The sequence below is a fragment of the Orcinus orca genome, chromosome 13 (genome assembly GCF_937001465.1).
Source record: "Orcinus orca chromosome 13, mOrcOrc1.1, whole genome shotgun sequence".
Classification (NCBI taxonomy): Eukaryota; Metazoa; Chordata; class Mammalia; order Artiodactyla; family Delphinidae; genus Orcinus; species Orcinus orca.
In genome coordinates, this window is record NC_064571.1 from 75,318,027 (window position 1) to 75,343,591 (window position 25,565).

Genomic DNA, 25,565 nt, shown 5'->3' on the forward strand with positions numbered 1-25,565 from the left:
TCTCCTCTCAGCTCAGGTATGACTGGAAACTGTTGGGAAACTGACTGTACTGCAAAAGGATTGAGACCAACTCTAAAATCTGGGTCTCACAAGAGCCTGCAGAATAGGGAATTTGGAAGGTATTTGTAAAGAGGCAAACATATGCTGCAGTTGAAAGGTAGCTGAATTTCCAGGCCATATCTAGTCTCTGGGGAATTTGGTGTGTATTAGCATAACTAGAGAAATCATTTTTTGAGCAACCATCCAATAGAGTTTCAGTGGACTCCTTATTCGCTCAGGGAGCCCTGCTGAGCTGTTGTGTCCTCCGTGTGTGCTCCAGAAAGAGGGATCTGGAGATGACTACCCCACTTCTCTTGGAACAGTGTTTATCCCCTGCCTCATCCTTCAAGAGAAGGCATATGTTTCTTGGATTTGTTGTTTGCAGCAAGATGCACCTTAGAGGGGAGTGTGGATGTGCTGGTGTTTGCCATGAAATTAACTAAGAGCAATGATACACAGCCAATGTGCACCCATAAATTTCAAGAAGGAAAATTCCAATGTGGCATGAGGATAGAAGCAGCTGATATATTAGAAGGGAATGACACTGAATCTTGTGCAAAACGAGAGAAATATAATTTCCCTGCATTATCTTGTCACTTTCTTAATTGCCTACCAGGATGCATTCATCAACTAGCTTCCCTAGGCCTGAGCTTTCGACTCGCATGCATTTTTATATAAAACCAGCTTGTGTTTTAAGTATAAAACACACTGCTTGTGCTATCACACCAGACACGGCAAGTGGATAAAAATCTTCACTTGTCAGTTTCTAGCTATATCGCACTTTGCATTTCAAGATTAGGAAGTCGGCTGCAAACACCAATCGTTGACAATAAATACAGGGGTTAGGAGCATCAGCTGGGCTATATTTACTGCAGAGCAGGCTCACACAACTACACGGGACTTTGTGCAATCTTGGGGTTGATAGGGAGAAAGGATGGCCAGGCGATTCTGATCCCAGTGGCAGGCTCAGTGCCCCCATTCCAGACTTGGAATTAGTTGCTGAGAGGAGAGATACACTCAAGCTCCTTTCAACCCTAAAGGCCTACAAGAAAGGCAAATTTGGAGAATGTGGAAAAACTGGCAAGTCAAGACGTATGGAGGAGAGAACATGAAGATCATACAAAAGGGGCACATATAAAAACCGTAACAGCTCTTCCTGAGAGTAAGGCCCTCTGGTACATGCCCTGAAAATGGCAGCATACAGAAGCTGACGGTGATCCCCAAACCAGAGTGCAAATAGGAAAATGCTAATTAACCATAAGCCCAGTGATTCTTGAGGTGGCAGAAGGCACACTTCCATCTGCTCCTGTTTTAAAAGGGCCCTATTCCATCTCCTGCCAGCCTGCCTCACCACATAAATAGGGTGCAATGAGAACTTGGCCCATAAAGCCGGAAACATATGGAAACGAACTGTGTGATTTTGGGCCCATTATATAATCTCCTTTAGCCTCAGTTTCTTAATTTGTAATTTGGGGCTAATAATAATATCAACCTCACAGAGTTATTGTGATTATGGAATTAGATATTTCATGTTAACAGCTGAGCGTAGTGCCTGCTTTATAGTAAGTAACAATAAACCTTAAGTATCATTATCAGCTTTTACTGAAGTTGCACAAAAGCAGCGCATAGGCGTAGAATTGCAAGGGACTTTGTTTAACAGTTTCGGTTTTTGAGGTAAAGGAAGAGTCAGTGACTTAACCCAAAGCTACACAACTAGTCAAAACTTATATTCTTTGATTTCTTTCATCATTGTTGTGTGGTTTTCAGCATATAGACCTGGCACATGTTTTGTTAGATTTATTTCATTTATTTTGGTGTTACTGTAAATGGTGTATTTTTTTAAAAATTTTAAGTTCCAATTGCTCATTGTTAGAATATTAAAAAAGTTGATTTTATATGTTATTTGTATGTTGCAACCTTGGAAAACTCACGTAGTCATTCTAGAAGGGTCTTTTATAGATTCTTTGAAACTTTCTATGAAGACAGTTATGTCTTCTATGAATAGTTTTATTTCTTCTTTTATTATGTGTATGTCTTTTATTTTTCTTTCTTTATTTCACTGGCTAGGTCTTCCAGTACAGTGTTGAAAGGATTAGTGAAAAAGGAAATTCTTGCCTTGATCCCAATATTAGGGGAAAAGCATTCACTCTTTCATATTATATACTATGTTAGCTGTAGGTTTTTGGTAGATGCCTTTTTATAAGGTCAAGAAATCCCCCTTCTGGGATTTCCTGGTGGCGCGGTGGTTGAGAGTCCACCTGCCGATGCAGGGGACATGGGTTCGTGCCCCGGTCCGGGAGGATCTCACATGCCGCGGAGCGGCTGGGCCTGTGAGCCTGGGCCATGGCCACTGAGCCTGTGCGTCCGGATCCTGTGCTCCACAGCGGGAGAGGCCACAGTAGTGAAAGGACCGCATACTGCAAAAAAAAAAAAAAAAAATCCCCCTTCTATTTCTGTCATGCTCAAAATTTTTATCATGAATGAGGATGCTGAACTTTTTCAAATGCTTTTTTCTGCATCTATTGAGATTATTTTTCTCCTTTTTTGATAATATAATAATTTTGATAATTATATTCATTTTTTTCAGATTTTTAAAATAAAAATTGGAAGACTCATAATTCTAGTGAAATGATTTTTTTCCAAGGACAGACATTCTGATTTAGAGAACTTCAGTAGGGAAATGGGAATGGTCATTTACATCAGTGGTAAATTTAATCAATGGATATCTCTTGTAAGTCCAGAAGGTAGGACAACTACTTCTGAGCTCAGAGAGTGCTTGTGGATTTGTCTCGGTGTTCTATGTGAAACTGGTCTATGCCATTACTTTAAAAAATAAACTCATTTTAACATGGAATTCTTTCCCTAAGCTTAAAATTAAGTGCTATATAATTCAGTGGAAACGGTCCATATAGAGACCAGCCAGGTCTGTCATAACTGAAGGAAGCAGCAGAGATGGCTGAGCTAGTATGATCAGGGCACAAGAACTACCACAGCACCTGTTCTAAGGGTCCCAAGCCAAGCCAGAGAAGATAAAAGGTGGAAGAAATGAGTTAATACCCAGCCACTGCTCCCAGAGTTTTCCAGCCTTCAATGAAAATCTGATGTGTGGGAGCTTTGATGGGTGCATTAGTAAAATACTGATTAATTTGAGTCCTGATTTTTATAAACAAATGTACCTTTTGTCCTTTAAAACAGTCATTGTTACTGTCGAAATGACGACCATCCTAACTTATATTTTGCTTTCATCATTCAAGTTCGATCTGTCTTAGACTTTAATGAATCCTTTTGGTCCTATTTTTCTTGGTTCCTTTGCCCACTGTCCTCTTTGTCTCATATTCCTCTAGCAATAACTATACTATGAAATGAGATTCCAAACATTAAAAAAAAATCACAATACTTAAATCATTTTAACAAATAAAAATAATTGAAACTTCTTTCACTGTTTAATTTCCTCCCTTGTAGTCTGGTGTGGAGAGGAACCCTCACAGCCCAGGTCTCTAGCAGATATTCTGGTTCACATGTTCCATACGAAGGAAGCCATGTATTAAATTGGGATGAGCCCTTGCATTTCATCACAGAAAGTGAGTGTTGGCTTGAAATGGAGAATCAGCTCATGTGGGTATGAGATGGTGGCTGGGATCATAAACTGCTGCTCCTGGGCAAAGGACCGAATGATTAAAACTGTTGTTTATAGCCCTTATCATTTACAAACAGGTGAACACAGAAAAAAGACTTTCAATTTCCCTAAATTAATTTTCATTTGAAGGTTTTCTGTGTTAAAAAGATAAGAAACTTGTATAGAATTACAGTACAGGAAGTTTACAGTTGCCTAAAGGACCTGCAGATCTAAGGTTATCTAGCAAATATGGGTAAAATGATATTTGTCAGGATGACTCTTAATCTTTATGACACATTTGAGAAATTGAAATGGCTTTGAGACAAATAATGTCCTAATTTGTGATCCCATCACCTGCGAACAACTACCTGGGTAAGTTCAGTAAAGTTGGCTCTATGATACTAATTGTTGGCAAAAGAGGTAGTCAGGACACTGGCAAGCCTAAGTCTGGTGCTGTTATTGTAGTCTAATATCAAGGAATCCTTCTCCCAAGCCAGTGCCCCGTGCTAAGTGAAGGACTCCTCAGCTTTTCAATATCAAGAGGTATCAGCTCTTTTTTTCTCATCGACCAACTGGTACTACTACCATGATGCACTTAATTAACCCCCCATCTACACATACTCATTTCCATAATATTCTGTTTATGTACTTCTCTCTTCAAATTTGTCTATATATTCCCCAACATACACACACTCACAAATCTTTGCAAATGTATAATAGTAATGATAATTTATAGCAGTAATAACTTATATTTATTTGGTGTTTACAATGTCCAAGCAACTTGCCAAGCATTTCATATACCTTAACTCATATCTACCACACAAAACGCCTACTTGCTATAACTTCAATAACTATACCCATTCTACTCATGAGAAAGTTGAATCTTAGAGGTTGGGTAAACTGCTCAAGTTCCCAACAGTAGCAGAGAAAAACTTCAAAGTGTAACCTCTCTGATTCGAAAGTCCATGCATTTAACCAGTCGACAGTTCTACCTGATACATTAACTCATTCAACAGCTATTTACTGAGTGTTTCAAGCACTATGCTATATGCCTCTTTAAATATTTGCACTTCCAACCATACACACAGTCCTCTTCCCACTTCAAATTTACTGTCACTCATGTACCCTCAGTAACACTGAAGTATGTTTCTTATAAAAATTCTCCCAGTTCTTGTCTTTTTTAATGTAAGGTAGCATTTATTTGTGTACTCTTCCATCTACTCATCTATTATGCCACGACAAATTACTGAGAAACTCAAATCTCACTTCATTTTCATGTTTCTTCTCAGCATCTCAACCTACAGAAATCCCTCCCACATTTGAGATTTTGGTATTTCACTTAGCAATTGTCAATTTGAACCCTATGTCTTTTTGTTCATTCTGGGTTATAATACTGTACAGACTTATTTTAAGGTCCTTCTTGAGCGCAGAACTGGGAGCCCAGTTTAAGCTTGGTGACTCCTATTGAATAATCAGATGACTGAACAAGTAACCCAAAGATGCATGCTCCGAACAGCAATGACAACAACTACAAATAAAATGCAGTAACAATTTTTAAAAGAAGCTTTGATGCCTTTGGGGAAAATGGTGCCATATATCGAAGCCAAAGGAATGATTCCTGTAAGAACACAGGGAATCAGAAAGGGTCCAGGGCAGAGTAAAGTCAATGATTCCACTTTTACATTAGGGAAAAAAATCTTCTAACCGGAGGTTGTAGCTTGAGCTGAGAACAAGGCCACTTAGTCCTTTACACAAAGTGAAGTGAAACAGCTATGCTCCATGTCAGCTACCTTCTCTGGGCTCATACAAGTCTACAGTGTGACCTAGAGATCACAATACATTCTTTAATTCTCAAAGACCAGATACCCGACAGCAGTGTGAAGACAGATCTGTCCGGATCAGATGTTCAGGATTCTTTTGAGCAGGACACAGGATTGACATTCATTAAATACTTTCCTTCAACCATTGTACTCTCATTATACACAACAAGGGCTTAGGTGAGCAGGGATTAAAGAAAGAAGTATTCTAAAGCAAGAAGCTTTAGCCTTAAGACATAAAAATAGAGAGAAACTGGCTCAAAGGAAGAAAAAAAAACAACAATGTAGGATTAGATTATGAACGTATTCAGTGAACAGTTACACAGCAATTTGCTAAGGTAATTATTACTGTTAATTCGAGAGCCAATAATTATCATAGCAGTTCTATCATTTCATCTCTCGCTTATTCTGAAACCCTAGAAGCAGGTTTTTTGGTTTTTTTCAGATACCTGGTTTGCTTGGCTAGTCTGGTGGGAATCACAAACTTCTCAGATAGCCTTCTTACGTTAGTGAAACAATGCGCTGAAATCCAAGAGGTAATTCATCTTGGTCACCCTTCCTTCTGCAGAGCACTCCAGCCTGAAGGTTAATAGAAAAGAAGTCAGTGGCTGCCATCTTGGATCTCATTCCATTTCAATTTTCTGGTCACAAACACTATGATTTTTCTAGCCAAGAGGGGTGAACAGGAGCATATAACTCTCCCCTTGATGCCTTTCCCTCAGGTCCTTCAGTCTTTGGAGTGCAGGACTTAGTGCTAGTTTAATTGAACTGCTGTGCTTGGCTTCTCCTCTGTAAGAGAGAGATATATAGTCCCTCTGGTGACTTGTTGCAACAGATTTCAAACTCAGCTGGCTTTAACTCTGGGAATTAAAAATACTGCCTGAGATCAAGAGCCCAGTGAAAAGAGCAACTCCAGACACTGGCATGTAAGCAAGCACTTTACAAAGGGTGTACAAAAGTTCTGGCTTTTCTTCCACTTGGCCACTGCCTTGGATTGCTCAATTCTCTTTTTTAGACCATAATAATTGCTGGTTTAGGGCATGGGTGATCATGTTGTATCTTAGTGGAACACCTAATAAATCTGTGCTTGAGGAAATAAAATACCAGTATCTTTGACTTAGAGAAGATATTAGCTTCATAGTCTTGAAAGGAGACAATTATCAGCACTAACACATTTGCTCACATGGGTGAAAATGAGTTCATTTAAACCCAAATAACCTAATTAAGTGCACTGATGGCTTTAGAAGAAGAACTAGAATCAAAGGTTTACAGAATCTGGAACTATATAGTATCATAGGAATAATCTAATGCAACTACTTGAAAATAAAAAATGAAAAAACTGAGGCCCAGGGAGTTAAATGACTTGTTCAATTGCTCAGCTGGTTGTGGGAAGGATAAAGCCAACATTCAAAAGCCTTTAGGTCTTCCATGTGCAAAGACTTTTCTCTCCTCTGCACGACACTGCCTCAAAGCACTTGGGGAAGCTCTGAAGTCAATTTCCTAATTATACCACATAAGAGAAGGATGAGGTAGATAGAGCTTTGTAAAGCCCCAGTAAGGCAGGATGCTTAAGTGAACTAGAAGTGACAAAAAGAAGCCAAATAAACACCCACATTTTCCTTTCTGTATTTGGTCTCAGAATCCAGCTTTCCCCAGTTACCCTTGGGTTGGGTTAATGATGTAAACAGCTAGATAAGGTTGTGTGTCAGGAACCAAAGTTTCCATGGGGTGTGCACATGGGACTCATGACCAGAGAAAATCTCACAACAGACAAAGAGGAGGCTATCCAGGAAACAGGCAAATCAAGTGTCAGGAAACAGATACTCATTTGGGTGGGGATTGTTACTAGTTAGGCCTTGATAGGTGGGTTGTGCCTTTAATCCATTATTGCCCCTCCAGACCCAGGACTGAAGGACTAGATTGGAGGATGTTGCAAGGTAGAGCCTTAATCTAATATGATTTTTTTCCTATCTAGTTCAAAGCAATGAAATATAGCCACTTACTAAATATCTTAATGTCTGCCATACCCTGTGCTCATGATAGACGTACAGAGATGAATGGGTAACACTCCTTGCCCACAAGAAAGAGACAGACATGTACAGTGAGAACTTCAGAACCATGTGGTGCCATGACAGAAGTAGCATGTGGTCCTGAGGAAGCAGCTGAGAGGGACTCAGTACAGGAAGACAAGACACAGACCTCATTCATGACCGCAATGAACCCTCCCAGGTGAGGGAACGGAGTTATCCCAGAACTTTTGTGTAAGAAGAACCTCTGTCCAAGGATAAGCCAGTACAGCTGAGGAGATGGAAGTGTTATTACAGGGGGTCAAGTGGTCTTTCCTTCAATGACACCAGGACAAGAGGAGGGAGTTCTCTAGCCATGATCACCTCCCAGTATCAGTATAGTTTGGGCTCCAGGAACTAGCTGCAGGGTAACATGGTTCTGCCACCATCCCCACAAAAAACACCTTTGCTATTGAAAAAGCTGAGATGTGGTGTAGGATACTAAGGTCCTCTTCAACTGGGGAATAAAAACAGGACCCTAGGGTGCTGGGAGCAATACAGCTGTCAGCAACAAGTGGGCATCAGATTTGCTGCATTGTTTATGTTTTCAGTCCGTGCTTAAAAATAGGTATGATGCCTGCAAAGAAAGACAGCTCAATTTTTCAGACACCTGCTTCTGTTATGAGCTGCTACTCTGCTTTCACCTGGGCCCTCGGCCCGTCACCTCCATAAAGTCCCTCTATGCTCTGTATGGTGAACCACTGGGACTCAAGACCCTTTAGGGTCAAAGCAGTTGAAAACGGTAAATGAGCTTGACTCTGATTTTTGAACCTGGGCAAAGACTCTTTCCTTGGGCCTTAGTTCCTACCTGAGATCCCCTAAGGCCATGGCAGATGGAGTAAGATCCCTTCCAAGGAAGCCGTAAAGAAATATTGATTCAAAGACAGCATCCAACTTTACGATTTTACAATGGAGGGAGGCAGCCCAACATCAGTGCCGCAGGGGCGTAGGAGGGAAGAGAAAAGAGGTAGTAAACATACAATGTGTCTTGAAGCTGTTGGATGTCCTCCGCACAGTCGAGCAGAGAAAACAAAGGAGAGGCTGAATGCTTCCTCATGTGCCTTGGGCTCCACAGCAAACAAAAGATCATCATCATTACCCTGCTCTACCTCAGTGAAGATGAGTCCCTGCAGCAGAAGGGATAACGCATGCTAGAAGCACATTCTCTCCCCTGTTCAGGGAGCTCTGGCCTCAGAATGCACCTCACTGAAGAACGTCTGCTGTCTGGAGATTCTGGACCCACACCATTACTGGCCTGGCGTTGCAGCTGGACCGTCTGCCTGGCTAGGTCCAAAATGGCTAAGGGACGCAGATAATTCAGTTATTTTTCTCCAGGGAAATCCCTCTGGCAATATCCACATCCTGAAGTTATAACACTAACACATGCTCAAAGATGCAGATGTGGACCTTGCACCTGAGTGCTGGCACCTCTCTTAGACACAAAATAGACTTAACCTAATGTGGGCCCAGAGATGCTGAATTCACTAACCGCCAAAGGCTGGTGGGGAGACCTTTGGAAAGTGTAATTCCCGGGGCTTCTGCCACTGGTCTCCTTGATGTGCTTCCCAAGAAACGTGATCTGTGACTTTTCCCGTGGTGACATCCATGCACACTCTAACACTCCCGATGTTGAACACTGACTCGGCACCTTTCTCCTTGACCTTGACGTGCCTCTTCCTGCCATACATGTCACACCCATTTTCCCAACATAGGCCCTTCCCAGTTTCCTTGCGTTATTCGTCTCCGCTCCCTTTCGCCCACCTTCTGTTCCTGCCATTTCTGAAGATTCACCGCCCTCTGCTAGCTACATCATTTTGTTCACCTGCTCCTCTCATGGCTAATGCTTGCCTACTCTTAACCTGCCCAGAAAAACTGTTTCCTTTTTGAAACATTCCCTTTACTGACTTTTACTCTCTTTTATTCTCTCAAACTCTGGAACTCTGGAGCTCGATTAGTGTGCTAGAGATTGTGCATATCTCTTCCCAATTCTATGTTCAGGCAAGTCAAGGTTGGCAGCTCAGAATCAGCCCTGGTGGTGGGAGTACCGTACTTACACCATGGAAATTGGCAAGTACTACAAATCGGAGCTTCTTGCTGCCCCCAACACCAGCATGTTTATGAAGAGCACGTAGCACAGGAGATGACATACAGGTGGTACTCGATAAATTTTTACTGAATGGATTTTCACAGACTAAAGACATTTCTTTTTTGGTCTCCAGTACAGAAGATATGTTTTTATGTTTGCTTGTTTTTTGAAGAGTAAAATATTTATCCATTGTGAGTAAAAGAACTTGGTAAAATAATAAGGAGCACGATTAGTAAGAATGTTGCTTTGTTCACAAACAGAACACGTGAATTTCAGTAGGACCAAAGCATTAGTGCCCTCTGCAAGGCCAGTGGGCTTCTTGCTCTCCTCCAGCAGATAGGTTCGTTCACCTGAGGATAAAGGTCTCTCCTGCCAACAAGAGACTTCTAAAATTGTTGGAGCCACAAAATAACTGTGGTTCTTTATCTTCCTTTATTTTTTTTTTTCCAGAGCAAGAACGGCCTTAAAAGAAGTTTTTCATCTGAGATACCCATTTTCTTGGACCGTAATCTTAACCCACATGCCATCTAGCTATGAACTTCTTTTTGATGAGAAAAGCTGAAAAGGGAGAGAAATGGTCTGGATCCAATCTGGCAGGCAGAGGGTATGTGGTTCAAAAATAGTCACGATTTTTCAGTCTTCAGGGAGTGAAAGAGGCAGCCATGTGACATTAAATTCCAGTTTTAAATACCCCCCAGCCTCTTATTTCTGAAGCCAGCCATATTAAAAAGTACATCCAAGCACACAAACAAAATCTGGCTCATTTATGTAACAAAGGATGTAAAGCAGCTCATAGATTCAACAAAAGTCTGGTGAACCAGACTCAGAAAACAGGCGGGAATCAAGAAAACAAGGCGGCAGGATACACCCTAGGTCATGCCCCTGGCAACTCATGTGTTAGAATCTCTACACGTCTATTACTTGTGAATAATTTCTCAATTGCATCTGGGTGTTTCAGTTTCTTCCTCCAGATCTGAAGTCCTGGGCAGGAGTCTTATCTTAGCTGAGCCCAGATCACATGTTCCTTTGTTAGCTTCCTGGTTGACCTCTTTAGGCTTCTGTAACGGGAAATAGGCACTGCCTTCCATAAGAATTCCACTCTAGGGGATGACTTCAAATAAAGAGGGTGCCCAGATCCTGTAGAGCTAAAACACTGAATGAGAACTACATATACAAGTACAAAAAGAATGAAGACAGGAAAGAACAAAACAACTCCTGATCTGCTTCTGCATTTGTCTTTCCAGGTAAAAAGAAATCCTGAAAGTAACTCACAGCTTAAATTGCCATTAAGGTATATCTTGAATATATCTAAACAGTGAAATACTACTTAATTTTATAAATAATTTCTTCCATATCACCAATCGATCAGGTAAAGTGTTTGGTCCAGCATTTGTTTATAAAATGGGAAAAAAAAATTTGGAACAAGAGACGCCTGATTTGCTCCTGAAAAACCTATACCAACCCTTGTTTGGCTTATGCACTAAAAACTATGAATTAACTCCACATCCATTTTCCCACTATATCATCAAAGAATAATGACTCCCATTTTAAAGTTGTAGAAAGTCATTTTGACATTCAGAAAGAATATAGAGTCATTACTAAAGTCATCACTATTGGTTGGCTGACCCATATGTTTGTATAGTTTGGGTTCTAACAGGAAACTCTTGGGACTTCCCTGGAGGTCCAGTGGTTAATACTCCGTACTTGCACTTCCACTGCAGGTGGCACGGGTTTGATCCCTGGTTGGGGAGCTAACATCCTGCATGCCATATGGCCGAAAAAAAACCACAGAAAACTCTTTTGCTTCATGTAACCATCTTTATGTCACACAGCATGTGCCTCAGGTGCACAACCAGACTGGCCTATACTTATTACTACCACCCCCCTCCCTCTTGTCACAGATTGGCTTAGAGTGAGCGTATGAACTGACTCTGGTCAATGAGATTTGAAAGAAGGCCTGTGGAGTCCTTCTTGGAAAACATGGAAAGAGACATGTTCACCTCTTCACCTCCTGGATGTTACTAGGACAAAATATGATGCCTAAAATTGCTCTAGTCACCATGCTACCCAAGAATGAGGCTATCACTTGGGAAAATAACCAAGTGAAACAGATATTCAGAGCCAAATTCATGACCTACCTTGCACAGAACCTGCTCTGCCTCTGGACTTCTTATTATTTGAGACCATGGTTTTCCTTGCTGTGAAAGCCAATTTAAGTTGGGATTTCTTGTTATTTGCTACCAAATGAGTCCTGATGTAGCTAGTTAGAAAAATATGTTCTCTCTCTCTCTTTTTTTTTTTTTTTTGAGAAACTGAAAGGCTACTCTGCTCACAGCTTCTATTAAGAGGCAAAGCAAAACAGGGGCAGAGAGACAAGTGAATTGTTTTGCTTTGGGGAAAGAGGTAACAGTATATCCTTACAAAGCAATCATCCTAATTCTTTAGAATTAACTCAACCTGAAGAGCCAACCTGCATGTTCTTCCTGCTTTCCCAAAGAAAGGATTCATATTAGAGTCTATTGATAACATACACTTGTAGGGGCAGAAAAATTCTCCCTTCTTCCCTTCTAGGTCCTTTGACTGGTCTAATAATTAAACTGACATAACACAGATTAACAGCAGAAAAACAAATTTAATTTCATATGCATGGGAGCTCCATAAAAATATGAGATGCAAAGACAGTCTGGTAGTTGAAGCTTACATGCCATTCTGAGCTAAGGAATGGGACAGGGGCCTGGAGCTTCAAAGGGGAGGAGGAAAATTCACAGGAAGATAAGAGCAGATGTTTGATAATCATATGTTTTCCCTGTCATGCAGGTAAGTCTTTTGGATTAAAAAAAAAGTTATCTCTGGTAATAGCTCTCTTTCTGGGCCAGGCCCCCTATCTCAATTCTTTTAGGTAGTTAAGGGAGAAGTAAAAGGTTTGTTATAGTTGTTATTGCTGTTGTTTTCTGAGTGTGCAGGGTCTTGATTGCCTTCAGCTCAAAATAATCCACATGCCAAAGTAGCACATTTTGGGGTGACATATTCTGCTCCCCTCACACTAAATGTGACATTCACAGTAAAGTTGTTTTCCAGTATCATGAAGCTTACTGCATTTGTCATATATGCTGTAATACAAATGTGTACAATCCTAATTTCTGAGTAATGGGAGCTGGGAAAGCCCGTTCTATTAAGGGGGTATGCTTTAGAGAAAGAATAAATGAACTCAATTAGTTGGTTTGATAGGAAGCAGGTCTATTGAGAAAGGGTTAATGCAATGTACTTACCATCCATAGCCTGCTAACTATATGTCCTCTGTGATTCATAATGTATCAGAATCTCATAATCTTTAAACAACCCCACAAATTAGGTTTTATTAAACTCATTTCTCTAGGAAAGAAACTATGTTTCAAAAAGCTTAAGTAAATTGTCCAAGATCACACACCTAGTAATTAAACGGCATCAGAAGATGAATCCAGCATGCCTGACTTAGGATACTTGTCCTTTTCTATATCTTATTTCCTGAGCTAATAAGCCCAGAGGAAAGAATGCTGAGAGGCTTCTTTTGGTCTTTTCTTTTACTTCCTTTTCTTTATTTTTCTTTTCTCCTCTCATTTTTTTTCTTTCAATATTTCTTCATTCTTTATAACATATTTAGAGCAACTATGAAGGACACAAAGCTGACTGAGAACAGGTCCTACTCTTGCTATCTCCAACAGAAGCTAATCCACACACAGTTACCTAAAACTCAAAGTGGAAATGGATAAACATTGTAGGAGAGATGAATGAAGGACAATGGGAGTTTAGGAAGAAATGACTGATTTCATAACAATGAAAAATGTGTATGAGAGGAATGCAGGAGAGTAGTTCTCTATAAAGACAAGCAACAACATATATTGTACTTAGGCATCAATGAGATCTTGACTTTTAGTGATGACAAAATCTTGGGAAATAACACAAAGAGGTGGAAATGTCTAAGGTTCTGTAAATAGTTTATTGTCCCAATGGATATGAAAGTATCTTAAATGCATCTTTAATCACCCCAAGATGTACCAAGCTGGATTCATGTGGCTTGACTGAATAGAGGAGTGGCCTCTTCCTCCACTACCCTGGGGGTACCTTCTATCATCAAAGACTTATGATCCTCAGTTGAACACTCACACATTTTCCCTAGGCTATCTGTAGGCAGTGACCTGCCACTGAAGAGGCATAGTGTCTTTCAAGATTCCTTCTATCCCCATCCCTATAGGAGATCATATTTCACATGAACTTTCTTCCCCCTTGGGAAGAATATGCAGTGTGTAAGAATGAAATATTTGTTAAGCTCTTAGTGTTTTAGGGAACTAGAAGGAGTGAGTAATATTACTTCCATACTAATAATTCTCTTCATGGCAGGAAGATAATATATTATACTCCACAACTGAGATTGGGAGATAGGGGAAAAAAGACTTGAACACTTCAGTCAAGATAACCTTCCCTTACCCATGAAAGGTAAGTCACCATTTGTCTTCATTCTACCCAGATAGCTGTGACTAAGTACTATTATGTGAATGAAGAGTGTAGTAGAGTTTAAATAGGAGGGCATAATATTATATTGAACATGGTTACATATCATCTGTGCTTTCATGAAGCTCTTGTAACAACTATTAGTTCATTCAAAATCATGTTTGAAAACACCCTCTTACTGGTTTCACTATTTCTTGTCACATGGCACCAACAGACATGGCTGATTCATGAGCTCTGTACATATAAGCGTTCCCTAAAGTGACCACTTCCATATTTTCCCAGCACTGTCATCAAGTTATAGACATAGACCCATAGGGATAATTTTATAATCTCTACTTAAAGCAGAGGAACAGGTTATAAAAATTATATCTAAAAATCTAATAAACAAATAACATAAGCAACAACAACATTCCAGATTGTCTAACGTGATTCAATTTAAAATACATTTAGCACAACTTAGTAGTAGGCATTCTAGGGAAGCAGAGGCAAAGAGGAATAGAACATAGTTTCTCACGGAAGTTACGGTCTGCTGTGGAGTATAAGGCCATAGCTGAATGACTGACTCCAGGTGGGGTGTGGGTATGACATAGATAAGTGCCATGTGATTGAGAAAAGATGGAGTTCTTATGTGATTGGAGAATCAGAAAAAGCTTCAAAAACAGTTGAAGTTTCAGCTGCTTCCCAGATAAATGGATAGAAAGAACTTCAACACAGGAAGGTGGGGAGAATGCATTTTAGAATGAATAAAAAGAAGGCTGTGGATAGGCTCATTCAGACAATATAGTGGTGAAAAAAGTCAAGAACTGGCATCAGACAAAAATGGATTCACACCCCGGCTCTTCAGCTATCTGGACTAAATAAAGATTACTTAATTTCTTTAGGCCTCATTGTTTTCCTATGTGAAATGAGAATTTTTACATAATAAAACCAACATTAACTGGTTTGTTCTGAATATTAAATGAAGTGATATACGCAAATACTTAGAGTCTGGCCAATGGTAAGTCCTATTATTTCCCCTTCTGCAGTTTCCTCCACTTACCTCTGCTTAACAAACTCCATTCTACCACCTCTAGAAAGACATACGGCCTACATTCATTTATTCATTCTTCAAATATTTATTGAGCACCTTCTGTATCATTCACTTTCTTCTCCTAAGAGCTACTGCACTTAAATTTGGTGTAGCGATTACCTTGAGCACAGAGAAGTGTTAATGTTTTCTGTCTACCCTAGTTCTGAGAGTCTGTGCGGTCACGAGTTAGGACTCGTTGGTGACCTACGGAAGAGGCAGATGTGAGTGACAGCCATGTGTAAACAAGAGAATCCAGGCAGGAAGCCTGCTCTGGGAAGAGTGGTTACTCTCTGTCCCTCTTTAGCCCAGAAGGGCTGGAAGAATCCTGACTTAGCCAGCTCTGAGCTCATGCAGACAGCAAACCCTGGCTGTGGGATTTAATTTCCCATTTTTATTTGTCACTTGAAAATCCTGGCATAATCCAGCACTGGTTCCAGGAAGAACACACCCTGGCACAGTGTGAGAGTGTCATCAGGTGTTCACAGCCGAGGAAGGCCATTTGGAACAGAAGGAAGATTATAAATAAAAGAAACCAAGCGCATTAGCAACTCATTTTTCTCCATATGTTTACATAATCGCAGCTTCCCTTTTTTCCCACACAGCCTTCAGACGCTCTAAAATGCAACATCTCACTGTTGTTGTTTTTTCCCTTCAGTATGTGCTACAAGGGAAGGAGAAAGTAGGGCTATTTTCACTAGACAGAGAGAAGAAAGGAACGCAGTGGTAAAGTCAGGGAATCAGTGAAGGTGTCTGACAAACAAAGCCACTGCTGAGGGGTCCCTGGAAGAATCCTTTCCCCTGTGTGCCAAAAGGGGAAGGTCCTGAGCCCATTTCACTGCGTCAGCTTCCTCGGAACCAAGCCTTGAAAATCATGCATGAAGATCATTATAAATACAGTTTTATTTTTGCCAATTTTTTTTGTTTATTTTTACGTTGTTATCTCTTTCTCCTCCACCCCTCCCCCCAATTCTATATTATACAGTTTCTCTGAGACAAGAAGGAGAAAAACCACCATGAGTCCCCACTTTTACAGAATTAGTGATGAGAAAGTCAATGAGTACCACGGGGCTAGAGCCCACTTCATGGAAAGACCAATAAAGACTTTATCACCTGTTCATTATGTTTGCCCACCAGCCTTTAGAGAGGTCCCACCAAAGCTAAGGAACCCACAGTCTAACACAAATAAACAACTGATAACTATTAAATGGGGATTGATATATCAAGCATCTCTACCTTCTCCCTATTGAGTCTCCCTCCCTACATGACCCCATTGAGTCACTTGGGTGATGTAGTTAAGAAAAAAATAATCTCAAACTTATTTGTCTTGCCTTTAATATTTCCCAAATTCAACCACTGCAGATTCATAAGGTATTATAACTTACTTTCTTTAAAAGTCCAGGTATCATTGAAGAAGAAAGAACAGCCAAATGTGAATTTAAATCAGCAGATTGCTTTTCTCCTAACCCTTACAAAACCACCATGCAGACAGAGGTTATAAATGGCTGGAGGAAAGAATATTATGGTGTGGGGGTTATCTTGGAGATTTTTGAACTTAGATATGACACTGGGGTCTAGGACTTTAACCAAGGGAAAAAAAAGGGAGAGAGAAAGAGGGAGAGTTCTGCCTGTGATAACCAAGGGTCAGGCAGTGAAGAGATAATGTTAAAGGAATGTGGGAAGTACCAAAAGGCAACTTCTTAGATGCTAGATATTCAATACAGTAAAAACACTTTCAGAGGGTGGCAACATTCTAATTACTATGTTTCTTTAGAATAATGTTGTTTATTATTAACAAAGGAAGTGTCTGGAAACACCTTCTAGCCAAGTAGATTCTTGGCTAGAATAACCTTCTCCAGGTTTATCACTGGATTGTTGTTCTTGTTCTGTTGCTGTTGTTGTTGCTTTTTAAATCATTATAATGTGCCCAGAAAGCATTTTGATTTTCCCATAGGAGATATAGACCTCTGGATTAGATTAGATAGATTAGATTAGATAGATAGATTAGATAAAGACCTCTGGATTAGATTCTCCCTCAAATTTTTGCTAATCAGCACTGGGCTCTGCTGTAGGAAATGCTGTCATCCACCCAGGAGTGACAGAGCTCTGAACTAGGAGGAGGCATTCTCAGCTTTCAGGTCATAAGGCTCAACTGTACACTTCAAACTCTCTGTCTTATTCCTTTCCTTGCCCTGTATGACTTTCAGTTCATGCCTCTTTTTGTTTCTAGCATGATACTGCTTAACATACCTTCAGTAAATAAATATTTGGCATGTTACAGGCTTTTTTCATGCCGCTACATGCAATGAGAACTTTCCGTTGGTTCTTTTTTCCAGTCAGAATATCTTAAAGACTGCAGGTTAATCCCCCCTTCTTGTTAGATGCTTTATTCAAGAGCATCTTGATTCTGGGAGATTCAGCTTTCATTGGTTATTTTTAGCACTCAATTGATTCAAGCATCTTCCAAATTCTGAGGAAAAAAAATCACTTCAACGAAGAGATCCTATCAATCACAGCATGGTTTGCATGCTTATTTAGCTGGTTAGTAATTAAAGGCAGCTAAAAATACCAGGCATGCATGAATGGTGTGATTTTTATATCTTAGCTCTTTTCCAGAAAAGATACAAGTTCCATCAATCAAACAGTTGGTAGCTGAAGTCATTATCACTGAAATTAAGGCAATTATATACAAATGAATATTAATGAAGTATCTAGTCAAAATTAGGGTCAGTTCTTAACACTTAAAAAGAAACTGCAGAGAATCTAGGCTCAGTGTTAACCCATGTAAGATAACTTAAGGACACACCTTCCAAACTAAACTGCCACTCCAGTTAAGGAGGTTCCATCACATTTATGGTTCTTCTTGTTTCAGAGACATCCATCAGTATTTCAAAATTGCCTATAAACCTACACTTAATATAATCATGCAACATCGTAAAAAGAAAGAGGCACACTGATCCCAGACATCATGATTTTATAACTTAAAAAAAATTTACATGACATTCATTGCAATTTACAACACCACCTTTATTTATAAAATAGGGAGACTATACCACATGATCTCCAAGGCTTTTTAATCCTACAACATTCTATTGTTACAGGATTCTAATGTGGTATGAGAATGTATCATTTTAAGAACTTTGGGAAAGCTAATGTTAGTACATAGTTTATAATTTGATCCTTTACATAGCTATGACTAGGAAAGAAATAGTGAGAATGCAAGGGGTCTAAATTTTCTAGATATGCTTGCAGACAATTAAAGGTCCCCAAGTGTAACATTCTTAATTAAAAGCTGGTAGAAGCCCCCAACAGCCAGATGTATGCTTCCAAGCATGGCAATCACATCCCACAACTCCAGAATACCATTCATATCAGGGTATGAGAATGGACATTTAAATAATTATACTACTGTGTTTTTCCTAGGTTTATGCTATCTATTTAGTATTCAGGAGGAAAGGAGAAAGAAAGAGAGAGACAGGGAGGGAGGGAAGGAGGGAGGTAGGAAGGAAGGAGAAAGAGAAAGGAAGGAAGGAAAGAAAGAAAGAAAAAGAAAGAAAGAGAAAGAAAGAAAGAAAAGAAAGAAAGAGAAAGAAAGAAAGAGAAGGAAAGAAAGAAAGAAAGAAAGAAAGAAAGAAAGAAAGAAAGAAAGAAAGAAAGAAAGGAAGGAAGGAAGAAAGAAAGAAAGAAAGAAAGAAAGAAAGAAAGAAGGAAAGAAAGAAAGAAAGAGAGAAAGAGAGAGAAAAAGAGGGAAGGACAGGGGAAGAAGGAAGGAGAGAGACCCTGTTCCATGCCTGAACATTGAAAGTAGAACAGACTTGGACTCAAAGGGTCTTTGGGTCAGCCATGCTGCAGCCAGAAAAATCACTGGTCTCTAAAAGGAGCCAAAACCCAAGTAGTCACTCCTGTTTCAGAATATGCAGAAATTTGGGAGCTGGCAAAGAGGAATGAGAGTAAGAGGCAGGTAGGCTAACTATGCTAGAAGGATCCTAAAAGGATGGATCTGGAGGACTATAGGGGGAAGTAAAAATGATTATGCAATGCAGAGAAAAGACAGGAACAAAGGGGAGGGCATCTTAGTTCCCCACAGTTGTATGGAAAGATACAGCTGTTCTGGCTGAATCCCACTGGCTCATTTTTTAGGTTCTTGCATTCTCCAAGAAATCTCAGCTGCATGAGAGAGGAGATCACTGTAGAACTACAAGGCCTAAAATAAAAGCCCTTGGTCTGGGGCATTTGAAAAATTGCCACACTTGGAAGAGGGAATATAGAGTAGATGTTCTCTAATTCCTTAGAACCCTGTGCAGCACTACAGAATGATTCACTGTCTTTGTGAAGCACTGCACAATAAAGGATAAAACATTATAGTTCAGTTGGTTGAAGTCACATATATAGCTTCCTCACTAAGATCAGGGACAAGACAAGGATGTCCCTTCTTGCTTCTCCTTTTCAAAATCGTACTGGAAGTTCTTGCTAAATGCAATAAGGCGATAAGAGGCAATAAAAGGTATACAAGTTGGAAAGGAAGACATAAAGCTGCCTTTGTTTGCAGATGGCATTACTGTCTATATAAAAAATCCTAATGAATCTATGAAAAAGCTCCGGGAACTAATAAGTGACTATAGCAAGGTTGCAGTATACAAGATCATTATAAAAGGTCAATTGCTTTCTTTGTTCCAGCAAAGAACAAGTGGAATTTGAAATTAAAAACATAATACCATTTACATTAGAACCTCAAAAATAAAATACTTTGGTATAAATCTAACAAAATATGTACAAGATCTATATGAGGAAAACTACAAAACTCTGATTATATAAATCAAAGAAGAATTAAATAAATGGAGAGATTATCTATGTTCATGGGTAGAAACACTCAATATTGTCAAGATGTCAGTTCTTTGCACTTTGATCTATAGATTCATGCAATCCCAACCAAAACCTCAGAAAGTTATTTTATGGATATTGACAAATGGATTCTGAAGTTTATGTAGAGGGGCAAAAGACCCAGAATAGCCAACACAATTTTGAAGGAGAAAAACAAAGTTGGAGAATGAAACTACCCAAGTTCAAGGCTTACTTTAAAGCTACAATGATCAAGACAGTGTGCCACTGGCATTTTTCACAGAACTAGAACAAAAAATCTCACAATTTGTATGGAAACACAAAAGACCCCGAATAGCCAAAGCAATCTTGAGAACGAAAAATGGAGCTGGAGGAATCAGGCTTCCTGACTTCAGACTATACTACAAAGCTACAGTAATCAAGACAGTATGGCACTGGCACAAAAACAGAAATATAGATCAATGGAACAGGATAGAAAGCCCAGAGATAAACCCACGCACATATGGTCACCTTATCTTTGACAAAGGAGGCAGAAATGTACAGTGGAGAAAGGACAGCCTATTCAATAAGTGGTGCTGGGAAAACTGGACAGCTACATGTAAAAGTATGAGATTAGATCACTCCCTAACACCATACACAAAAGTAAGCTCAAAATGGATTAAAGACCTAAATGTAAGGCCAGAAACTATCAAACTCTTAGAGGAAAACATAGGCAGAACACTCTATGACATAAATCACAGCAAGATCCTTTTTGACCCACCTCCTAGAGAAATGGAAATAAAAAGAAAAGTAAACAAATGGGACCTAATGAAACTTAAAAGCTTTTGCGCAGCAAAGGAAACCATAAAGAAGACCAAAAGACAACCCTCAGAATGGGAGAAAATATTTGCAAATGAAGCAACTGACAAAGGATTAATCTCCAAAATTTATAAGCAGCTCATGCAGCTTAATAACAAAAGAACAAACAACCCAATCCAAAAATGGGCAGAAGACCTAAATAGACATTTCTCCAAAGAAGATATACAGACTGCCAACAAACACATGAAAGAATGCTCAACATCACTAATCATTAGAGAAATGCAAATCAAAACTACAATGAGATATCATCTCACACCAGTCAGAATGGCCATCATCAAAAAATCTAGAAACAATAAATGCTGGAGAGGGTGTGGAGAAAAGGGAACCCTCTTACACTGTTGGTGGGAATGTAAATTGATACAGCCACTGTGGAGAACAGTATGGAGGTTCCTTAAAAAGCTACAAATAGAACTACCATATGACCCAGCAATCCCACTACTGGGCATATACCCTGAGAAAACCAGAATTCAAAAAGAGTCATGTACCAAAATGTTCATTGCAGCTCTATTTACAATAGCCCAGAGATGGAAACAACCTAAGTGTCCATCATCGGATGAATGGATAAAGAAGATGTGGCACATATATACAATGGAATATTACTCAGCCATAAAAAGAGACGAAATTGAGCTATTTGTAATGAGGTGGATGGACCTAGAGTCTGTCATACAGAGTGAAGTAAGTCAGAAAGAGAGAGACAAATACCGTATGCTAACACATATATATGGAATTTAAGAAAAAAAAAATGTCATGAAAAACCTAGGGGTGAAACAGGAATAAAGACACAGACTTACTAGAGAATGGACTTGAGGCTATGGGGAGGGGGAAGGGTAAACGGTGACAAAGCAATAAAGAGGCATGGACATGTATACACTACCAAACGTAAGGTAGATACCTAGTGGGAAGCAGCCGCATAGCACAGGGAGATCAGCTCGGTGCTTTGTGACCGCCTGGAGGGATGGGATAGGGAGGGTGGGAGGGAGGGTGACGCAAGCAGGAAGAGATATGGGAACATATGTATATATATAACTGATTCATTTTGTTGTGAAGCTGAAACTAACATACCATTGTAAAGCAATTATGCTCCAATAAAGATGTTTAAAAAAAAAAAAAAAAAAAAAGACAGTGTGGTACTGGCAAAAGATGAGAAAAAAAAATAGAACAATAGAAGAGAATAGAGAGCCAAGAAATGGACCTACATAAATACAGTCAAAGGAACAAAGACAATATAATGGGGCAAAGACAGTCTTTCCAACAAATGGTGCTGGAATAACTGGATATCTACATGCAAAAAATTGAATCTATATACAGATCTTACTCCATTCACAAAAGTTAACTTAAGAAGGCTCACAGACCTACACATAAACTGCAAAACTATAAAACTACTAGAAGATAACATAACAGAAAACCTAGATGATCTAGGGTTAGGATTTACCAAAGACAATCCATAAAAGAAATCATTGATAAGCTGGACTTCATTAAAATTAAAAATTTCTTCTTTGCAAAATATAATATCAAGAGAATTAGAAAACAGAACACAGACTTGGAGAAAATATCTGCAAAAGACATCTGATAAAGGACTGTAATCTAAAACATACAAAGAACTCTTAAAACTCAACAATAAGAAAGCAACCTGATTAAGAAATTGGCCGAAGACCTTGACAGACACATCACCAAAGAAGATATACAGATGGCAAACAAGCATATGAAGAGATGTTCCACATCATATGCTATCAGAGAAATGCAAATTAATGAGATACAACTATACACTTATTAAAATGGCCAAAACCCAGAACACTGATAATACCAAATACCGGTGAGAATGTGGAGCAACAGGAATTCTCATTCATTGATTTTAGGGATGCAAAATGTTACAGACACTTTGGAAGACAGTTTGGTGGTTTCTTATAAAACTAAATGTACTCTTACCATATGATCCAGAACTCACACTCCTTCTTATTTACCCACAAGACCTGAAAACTTATCTCCACACAAAAACATGCACATGGATATTTGTAGCAACTTTATTCATAATTGCCCAAACTTGGAAGCAACAAAGATGTCCTTCAGTAGGTGAAAGGATATATAAACTGTGATAAATTCAGACAATGGAATATCATTCAGCACTAAAAATAAATAAGCTATCAAGTCATGAAAAGACAAAGAGGAAACTTTAAATGTATATTACTAAGTAAAAGAAACCAACCTGAAAAGGCTACTAACTGTATAATTCCAAGTATATGACATTCTGGAAAAGGCAAAACTATGGAGACCTTAAAAAGATCAGGGATTACAGGGGTAGAAGGGAGGAGGAGGAGAGACAAGCAGAACGCAGAGGATTTTTAGGTCAGTGAAAAACTCCACATGATATTATAATGACAGATATATGTCATTATATATTTCTCCCAACCCACAGAATTTATAACACCAAGATTGAACCCTAAGGTAAACTATGGACTTTGAGTGATTATGATGTGTCAATGTAGGTTCATCCTTGATAAGAATATGTACCATTTTGGTGAGTGATACTGATAATGCAGAAGGCTATGCCTGTGTGGAGGCAGGGGCATATATGAGAATCTGTGTACCTTCCTCTCAATTTTGTTTTAAACTTAAAACTACTCTAAAAAAATTGTCTTTAAAAAAATCACATATATTGGTATAGTCAGCATAACTGAAATTAACTTTCAATGTACAGTCTATTTCAATGAAGATGGACAAATCCTGTCAGTTATTACTTATGTACAATTATCACTCATTAATTTTCTCTGTCTTGCCTGAACTTTAGAATACTCTAGGGAGGTGGAAAACATATCTACACATATACATATGCTCTTCCCACAAGATTTTCAGTTGGCAGCTAGGATTAAGAATGATTGTGCTAACCTGTAAGTTGCTAGTGAATAAATGTTGGATCTCATATGTCCCTAGCCCACACATGGTGAATTCTAGATAAATGTTTATTTTAAATAAAAAGTTTGTTTAAAAAAACCCAGCACATTGCACAATCAATGGAAGAATCAGATAAATAAGCCATACTCACAGTATTTGTGTGGTCAGTACTATAATAGAGCTATTTTCAGGGTGCTTTGAAGCTAGTGCTAAGCATTATGGTTGTCCTAACACAGGGACCGTGTACATGTCTTTTCGTTTCATTAAGAACCTACTCAGGATAGGGAGATGCCAGGATCATTAACAAATATAAGACTGTGGCTATGGGTTTAGCACAAACCTTAGAACTTGCATTCTTCTCACTCCTCTTCCAAATAGACCCCTTAGGAAGAGTGTGGTTAAATCAACACTGCACCTCATCAGAATATCTTAAAATGTACTCTTTGGGAACTAAGCCACACATACATGCATGAGTGATATTAAAAAAGATTCACCCTCAGGTGTCTCTTAAAACCACATGTTAGGGCTTCCCTGGTGGTGCAGTGGTTGAGAGTCCGCCTACCAATGCAGGGGACACGGGTTCATGCCCCGGTCCGGGAAGATCCCACATGCCGCGGAGTGGCTAGACCCGTGAGCCAAGGCTGCTGAGCCTGCGCGTCCGGAGCCTGTGCTCCACAACGGGAGAGGCCAAAGCGGTGAGAGGCCCACGTACCGCAAAAAAACAAAAAACAATAAACCACATGTTAGGAAAGAATGCTGATCGCACTCAGAAAATTCTGTCTCCAAATTCTAAATTCCAGGAGTAATTTGCTGTTTTGCTGGTAGCATCTACAATGAGCTTTCCTAAGTCATTTATATAGAGACAATCCTTAGTACGTAGAATGATATGGCAAAGGAAATATCAATAGACAGTTGTAATTTTAATTATACTATTGTGAAGCAGCGGGCTAAATATATAATTTACATGACTCTGAGGATGCTAATTCCTCTCACTAATCTACCTTTTCATTCACTTACTGTATTCTTTTAATTTAAAATAATGAGTTATTTCATTTGTAGTGAGGTGGATAGACCTAGAGACTGTCATACAGAGTGAAGTAAGTCAGAAAGAGAAAAATAAATACCATATGCTAACACATATATATGGAACCTAAAAAAAAAAAAAAAAAAAAAAAAGGTTCTGAAGAACCTAGGGGCAGGACAGGAGTAAAGATGCAGACATAGAGAATGGACTTGAGGACACGGGGAGGGGGAAGGGTAAACTGGGACTAAGTGAGAGAGTGGCATGGACCTATATACACTACCACATGTAAAACAGCTAGTGTAAGCAGCCGCATAGCACAGGGAGATCAGCTCAGTGCTTTGTGACCACCTAGAGGGGTGGGATAGGGAGGGTGAGAGGGAGACGTAAGAGGGAGGAGATATGGGGATATATGTATATGTATAGCTGATTCACTTTGTTATACAGCAGAAACTAACACACCATTGTAAAGCAATTATACTCCAATAAAGATGTTAAAATTCTTTTTAAAAAGGAGAGAAAAAAATGAGTTATTTCAAGAATATAGAAAATCACAGGAAATTATATCATAGCCATTTGTACATTTAGCACCAAGATGAGAAAGACATTTATATTCTGCTAAGTGGCTTCAGCTCTCCTTTTTGTTTTAAGATAAAGATAACTGTATAAATTCAGCAAAATACCTCCTTCCCTATCTCTCCCCTCCCCTTCCTCCCTCTCTAGAGATACTTGGTCCCCTATGGCTGAGATGTTTGTCATCCATTGTTTTATACTTTTATA